The sequence below is a fragment of the Suricata suricatta genome, chromosome 9 (assembly GCF_006229205.1).
Source record: "Suricata suricatta isolate VVHF042 chromosome 9, meerkat_22Aug2017_6uvM2_HiC, whole genome shotgun sequence".
NCBI lineage: Eukaryota > Metazoa > Chordata > Mammalia > Carnivora > Herpestidae > Suricata > Suricata suricatta.
This window is the reverse complement of record NC_043708.1, coordinates 104028892-104036106: the sequence shown is the minus strand read 5'-3', so window position 1 is coordinate 104036106 and position 7215 is coordinate 104028892. Positions and strand designations below refer to the sequence as shown.

Here is a 7215-nt window from a genome sequence, read left to right as displayed (position 1 = left end):
TAAATATTTTTTTAATGTTTTATTAACTGGCTGAGCCATCCAGGCACCCCTAGCCAGGTCCACTTTTGGTGAGAGGTCCAAGCCTGATGTGCAGCGTAGAAACACAGAGTCCCGGGTCACCTGGGTGACTCAGTCTGTTAGGCGTCTGACTTCGCCTCAGGTCATGATCTCATGGTTTGTGAGTTCGAGCCCCATGTTGGGCTCTTGTGCTGACAGTTTGGAGCCTAGAGCCTGCTTTGGATTCTGTATCTCCCTCTCTCTCTCTCTCTCTCTCTCTCTGACCCACTCATGCTTGGACTTTGTCTCTCTCCCTAAAATAAATAATAAAATATTTTTTTAAATTAAAAAAAATGAAAGAAACATAGAATTCCTTAATACAGAGCCCCTTACTTGTACAGGTCTTGGAGGGTAGGAGTCTGGCCACATGTGGTAGGGTGACTGGCCAGGCAGCAGTGGGGGGCAGTCTGGACAGGACAGGCACGCAGTCAGTGTCAGCAGAGAACACACCCTCACTGTGGGCATCGAAGGTTCCACCAGCTGCTTCAACTTGTTCCCAGAGTGTGTGACCCTACAGAGGGGTGTCATTTACCAAGTGGTAGATGGAACAGCCAGGTCACTGGCTACACTCAAATGACAGTAAAAATACTCCAAGCTTCATCGAGGGGCATGTGCACTGTGAGAACAGTCTTGACTTCCGCCCACTGGGCAGAGGGACAGTGCCCCTTTTTGTTCTTGCAAAGCTGGCAGGTGACAGTCAGCGGACACCATCTGAACAAACCCAGCCTAGGGTTTGTCAATTCTTCACATTTGGTTTCCTCTGAGTTTTGTCTTGGGACCGTTTCTCCAAGGTCAAGATCCCCTTATGGCAGCAGGACCCACCTGCTGACCTTCGGTTGTTGTCTCTGAATGGATCTGCTTCAGGCACGATGGACCGCAAGAGGGGCAGGGTCATCATATTCCCTTAGCCAGTGCCCACCCTCTTGTCTCCACGTGAGCCAGCCAAAGTTCAAAGAATCCCTGTGGTTTCTGCCCACAGAGGTCGTCAACTTGTCCCCTGGGTCCAGTGTGAGTGCCCATCGGCAACTGCTAACTGAAAGACCGTAACTCCGTTCCCCCGCCCCCACCCCACTCAGCTCCCCACTCCCGGGCAGTCCTCGCGCTGGCTGTGTCCACGGGGAGGAAGTAAGACGGGCCACTGACTCGTAAGGAGGTCCCACCAGCCAGAGGAGAGTCAGCCACAACCAGGGCACGGTTTGGGCCACTCTCTACACCTCTTCCCAGGGCTCTGCCTGCAAGCGCCTCCCCAATTCCTCCTCACCAAAAGGTAGTAAAATAGAGAGTCATTTATTGCCCAATTGGCCATACAATTTGGTGAACATCTTTGCTCCTGATTTTCATGCACTTCTCTCAAAGACCCAGGAAGCATCTCGCGAGGCCCCCATCTTTCCTCTTCCAGCACCCCACACTCGTCACGGTCAAGAACAGTGTGAAGCTAAGATTTTACCCTACTTGCGACCTAACAAGTGCCCATTTCCACTACCCAGGATTCCTGAGTCAGAGACTACGGGTTTCTATTGCTCACAGCACAGCTAATAGCATGAGCATCATGCTTGCCCTGGTTTCCTTGTGCAAAGAGAGAGGGTTACACTTGCTCGCTCATGGGGGGCTTTACGGGGAGGAACCCTGAGCTCTGGGAACCCCAAACTTTTATTAAGTGGCAGTCAACATACCTGCCCTTTGTACAAAGGGGCATCTTCTAAGGCTGTTGCCTAGGACACGTCCTTGAAGAGCGAGAACAAAGGCAGTCAGCGCCTTTGCATTTTTGCTGGGATTTTTGGAGAGTCCCGTGGAAAATTGTCTCACCACACTACACGCTTCCTCCTTGGGTCCCTACATGATAGATGATTTCATATGCATTTCACGTATAAGAAAACCAAAGCCCAGAGGAAGCACGTGAAATGCCAAGTTCACAGAGGCTGGAGGACGGTGGAAGTGGGATTCAGACCTTTGTCCAGAGGCTTTCGCATCTCTCCAAAGCTGGCCCTCCAGCCTCAACAGCAGCAGCTCCGGCAGAAGGCTTGACGAAGAAGGGGGTGAAACGTCTGTGTTTAACGATGGTCTTCAGTGGCTCTGCAGAGCTCGGATCCCAAAATCTCCTCCTTCCCCAACTTGGCAAATTCAAGAGCAGCCTTACTTCAAAGGCCTGTGGCTTCTTCTGGTCACTTGAGGGCCCATCCCCAAGGCTTAGAAACTGTCAGAAGATGTCTGCTGACACTGCCTGCTTGGACAGGAGCCAAGCAAGCCACAGCCGTCCCCTGGCGGAGCACCCCTGGGACTCTCCAGGCCCGGACTCAGACAGAATGGGATTCCAAATATGTGAACTGACAAGTCCTCAACTTAAACCCTGTGTGTGGCTCAAGCTGGTTCTTCTTCCCTGCAAGCCATGGCAGGGGCACTCTTCAGCATGACTAGGGCATGGCAGGGATCCCGACTCTGGGCCCAGAGGCGGCCAAGTGGCCCCAGGGGTCGGACTTCAGCCCCTTGGAGCCCCAGAGTGAGGCGCGCCCAGGAGCCAGCCAAGGCCTGTCACCAAGGCAGACCCAGAGTCGCTCAGCTTTCTGGGGATCTGATGTGGTTTTTGATGTACACTGGCATTATGTTCAGCGCAGCACGAGGCAGAGGACTTTTAACGACTCAAAATAGCTGCCGTTAGGGCCAGGAATGGAATGGTCCCTGCTCCACGGGTAGAGGAGGAAAGGAAACAAGGAGTGAGGTGGGGTCACCATTTCCAAAGGGTCCACTTCCTATACACGTACTTAGAAAACACCAAAACGCTACCCATTTGAGACAATTTAAGGAACTTGGCCCACAATGACTGACCTATGGAAGAGACTTGTTTCTCTCCCCTACAGCAGGTCACGCACAGACGTGTTTTTGTTAGAACAATAAGGAAAGTGCACATTGGGCTGTGCACGTACACAGTGCTGTGCGTGCGCGTGTTTCTGCGCATTCCTGAAGCTGCATTTTGTTCATTGCTCCATGATGAGAACTAGAAAGCGAAACTATGAAAAATAAACATTTCCGATTTGCCGGTTCATACAAAACTGACCAAAAAAGAAAGTTGGCGACAAACATATTTTAAAAATTCAACAAATGCTAAATGTTACTCACTACAAGCGGGCCCTGGTCTAATTGCTTCCCAAACAGAAACTCATTTTTAATCTACCCTAACCACCCTGTAAGGTGGGTACTATTCTTAGGTCCATTCTAACAAATGAAGAAACAGGCTCAGAGACTGTGAGTAACTTGCCCAAGGTCACTCAGCTAGAGGCAGCGCTGGGCCCAGAGCCCAAGAGCTGCCTTCAAAGTCTGTATGCTCAGCAGCTGTGGAAAGTCAAGTTCAAAAGTTCTGCCACCAGCAGGGCCAGGGGTATGAACACCAGCTCTGCAACCAGAGCGATCAAGGTGGGAATCCTAGGTCTGATTCTTACTAGCTGTGTGATCTTGAGTAACTTACTTAACTTCTCTGAGCCTCATCTATCATACAAGGATAAGGATTAGAAGAGATGATACAAAATGCATAGTACACAGCACATCCCTCAGTAAATAATGAAATTATTATCACTATTACTAAACAAAGTAAGTGTCCTGTTACCAGCGACCACACCAGCTCTTTTCAGCAGGTCCCATCTGAAAGTCCGCCTCAACTGCCTCTCTTGGGATATAAGATTTGGGGGCTGAGAAGCAGGAGCTCTCTAGAAGCATCATCAAGCCATCTGGTTTAGACCTTTTGTTTTCGAAGGGAAATGGAGGCCCAAAGAGAGAGAGGCCCCTCACCGTGTCACTCAGCCAGGTCTCCTTCAGTCCAGGGAGGTCACATTGAAACCATCTATTGGCGCGCCTGGGTGGCTCCGTCAGTTAAGTGTCTGACTTCACCTCAGGTCATGATCTCACAGTCCGTGAGTTCAAGCCCCATGGTGGTCTCTGTTCTGACAGCTCAGAGCCTGAAGCCTGCTTTGGATTCTGTGTCTCCCTCACTCTCTGCCCCTCCCCCACTCATGTTGTCTCTCTCAAAAATAAATAAATATTAAAAAAAATTTTTTTAATCTATTTCCTCTGCTTAGCCCATGGGCTCCTGGTCTCACATTCAGAAATTCGAGGCATTTTATCTACAGTCCACTAACTTCACCATGAGCTGCTCTGAAAACAGAGAGGCTACGAGGTGATTCTAGTCAACATCCCTGGTGATGGTCAGCCTAGACTACACAGCGCCTTCAGCAGAACCCCTGGACTGGGCCACGGTGACACACGGCTTCCTCTAGGCTACCTGGCTGCCACAAGTCAGCAAAAGCCTCAAACTCCCAGGGTGGAGAATTTTACAACTTTGTCTTCATTTGCCTTTTATTAAAAAGCGTAGGAAACACATCAATGGGAATATACTCAATGCTACAGCACCGTACACTTAAAAAATGATTAAAATGGTAAATTTTATGTTATGCTTACTTTACTGTGATAGAATAAAAAAAAGAGCACAGGAAAGATGAAAATATTCTAGAAGTGGATGGTGGTGATAGTTGTACAATAATGCAAATGTACTTAATGCCAGTGTACCGTATACTAGTCAATGGTTAAACTAGTCAGTTTTATGCTATATATAGTTTACCACAATTATAAACAAACAAAACCAGGGGCGCCTGGGTATCTCAGTCTGTTAAGCATCTGACTTCGGCTGAGGTCATGATCTCACAGTTCATGGGTTTCGGGCCCCATGTCGGGCTCTGTGCTGACAGCTCAGAGCCTGGAGCCTGCTTCGGATTCTGTCTCCCTCTCTCTCTGCCCCTCCTCTGCTCTCTTTCTCTCTCAAAAATAAGTAAACATTAAAAAAATTAAAAAACAAAAAACCAAATAAACAAAATGATCTGTACCTCTACCGTGCTTGCCTCTCAACTGCTTTGCTCAGGCCAATGTTGGCTTCACAGAAACCTTTGCAGCATCACAGAGGGGCCAGCTCTGGAAGGAGCTCGAAGTCTTGGGTTTGGCCCCCAACTGGCCACTGTCTTGCTCTGTGACCCTGATTATCGCCCTGCACCTCTCTGGGCCTCAGTTCTGTGTTAGTGATGGAACTAAAGGTACTTGAAGGGCCTTTCCAGCTTGGATGTTCTCGGAGTCTATATGCTAAGCCATCGAAGGGATACCCCCAAACCAGGAATTCATCCACCACACCCCTGAGAGGGTAGAATCAGGCTACAGGACATTAGCCCTCAGAACCTGGGGCTGAGGATAAGGGAGGGGGTGAGGGTTCTCAAGGGCCTGTAAGAAGCCGCCAGCCAGAGTTGTCATGGAGACACATGAGAAAAATAAACACACACCCCTCTGGATGCCCGCTTGGCCCTTTAGAGTTTATAAAACACGCCCACGATCATTACCTCTGTGAGCCGTTTATTCCACAAACATCCAGGGAATCCGTCCTCTGTGCCTGGCATTGGGCTGACTCAGGGCCATGGGGACACATGGGAAAGGAGACATCTCTGGCTTCCAGGAGACTCCTGGGTAAGAGAAAAGGGGCAGCCATGTGGCCAGAGCTTGAACTGGGCAGACTGGGTCATGGTCAGGAGGAGGAGACAGTTTGGGTGAAGGCCCAGGAGAAAGGTCTGGATGCTGTTTGAAGGGGTTTGGCCAGGTAGAGATGGGGAGGGGGCAGATTCTGTGGAGGCCTCCCATGCCACTCTAAGAGAAAATTCTCTAGCCTGAGGGTACAGGGAGTCATGGGGGTGGGGGGCGGGGACACTGTCCTACAGAGGAAGGGCACTGCCAGGTCTGGGTGCACAACCTCACTCTGGGTAGAGTAGGTTGGAGGAAGTAGATCATGGATTTCCTTTCTCACTAAAGAAACTGAGGTTCACACAGGACAGGTGACTGACTGCCCAACGCCAACAACAGGTTCCTTGAGTTCTTTAACGCTTGCTCAGCCCCCAGCCAAAGCTTCTCTTACCAACCTGAGCTACCTTCCAGGCCCCAAACGATACTAGCGAGGATAGTTTGTGAGGACCTGCCGAGAGCTTAACACTCACAGTTCCGAGTGCCCAACATGTACTCATTCCTGTATGCTCCCAACAACTCTAGGAGGTGAATACTCATTAGTATTCAGATGGGGAAACTGAGGCACAGAGAAGTTAAGTAACTTGCCTCAGAGCACATAACTGGTAAGCAGCAGAGTCAGGATTAGAACAAGGCAGTTATAGCCACTGAGCCCCGTGAACCATGGGGGTGGGGGACAGGGAATGGAAACTTCCACAACAGGGTTACAAGGACTGAGTTCTCGAAGGGGAGCCGAGGTGTGTGCGTGCCCTCTGGAGCATTGATGGAATCTGCTGGAACTCAGGAAGCAGCTACACCAGGAATCCTGAGACCTGAGGTTTAGGCTCAGCTCTGCCCTGAATGTGCTGTGTGACCTCAGTCTACACACACCCTTCTCTGGGCCTTGGGTTTTGTCACCTGAAGCAAGAAACAAGATCTCCAGGCCCGCCCTGCTCTCTGCCCGCTCTACTTCTCTCACTCCTAGATCAACCCCTCCACCCCCAGACACTCCTAGACACTGAGGCAGGGGTGGGACTGGAGATGGGGGCGGGCTGTGGAACGGAGAGAGGGGGCAGTGGAGGGACCCACCCTCCTCCAAAAGCCGGAGCTTGGGTTTGGAGGCAGTGAGCCCCACCCACCTCGATTCCCAGAGCCTGCAGGGACCAGGCTCCCACCACACTCTCCCGAGACCCCGCCTTGTTTAGAAAGTGTCTCCTTTGGAGCCTGAGTCACTGGATCCCTGGGTGGTCTGGGGGAAACCACAGAGTTATTGCAAGTACCGAGTAACATGACTGGGAGAGGAGGGGAGGGTGGCAGGTCCCACAGCCACTTCGTGACCTCGGCCAGTCAGTCTCTTGTCTGGGACTCAGTTTCCCCACCTGTAAACTGAGGGGCTAAAGCTGGAGTTTCAGACCCCCATGAAGAAAGGCAGCTGCAGGGTCTCTCCCTGACACTCGAGGCCACCCAAGGACCTCAGGATGGGGGTGGGGGGGCAGGCCCATGAGCAAGACAGCTGTAGGGCTGATGCCCCCAGGCCCTAGAACTCGGCCCCTCATGCTGGCCAACTATTCCTGAGGGACAGGCCTGGCCCCACAAAGCCCATCACAACCAGCACCCAGGAGGAGCCCCCCCCCCCCC

At 51.2% G+C, this 7215-nt stretch overlaps 1 long non-coding RNA gene across 1 annotated transcript in view; it reads right to left on the bottom strand.

Annotated features, from left to right (window-relative positions):
- Positions 1-367: 367 nt before the first annotated feature.
- Positions 368-7215, bottom strand: part of LOC115301655 — an 8709-nt gene continuing 1861 nt past the window's right edge. The window contains exons 3-4 of the long non-coding RNA XR_003913232.1: positions 5427-5546; positions 368-2733 (exon numbers count right to left, since the gene is read on the bottom strand). This is a non-coding gene — a long non-coding RNA (uncharacterized LOC115301655). The remainder of the gene's footprint in view (positions 2734-5426; positions 5547-7215) is intronic.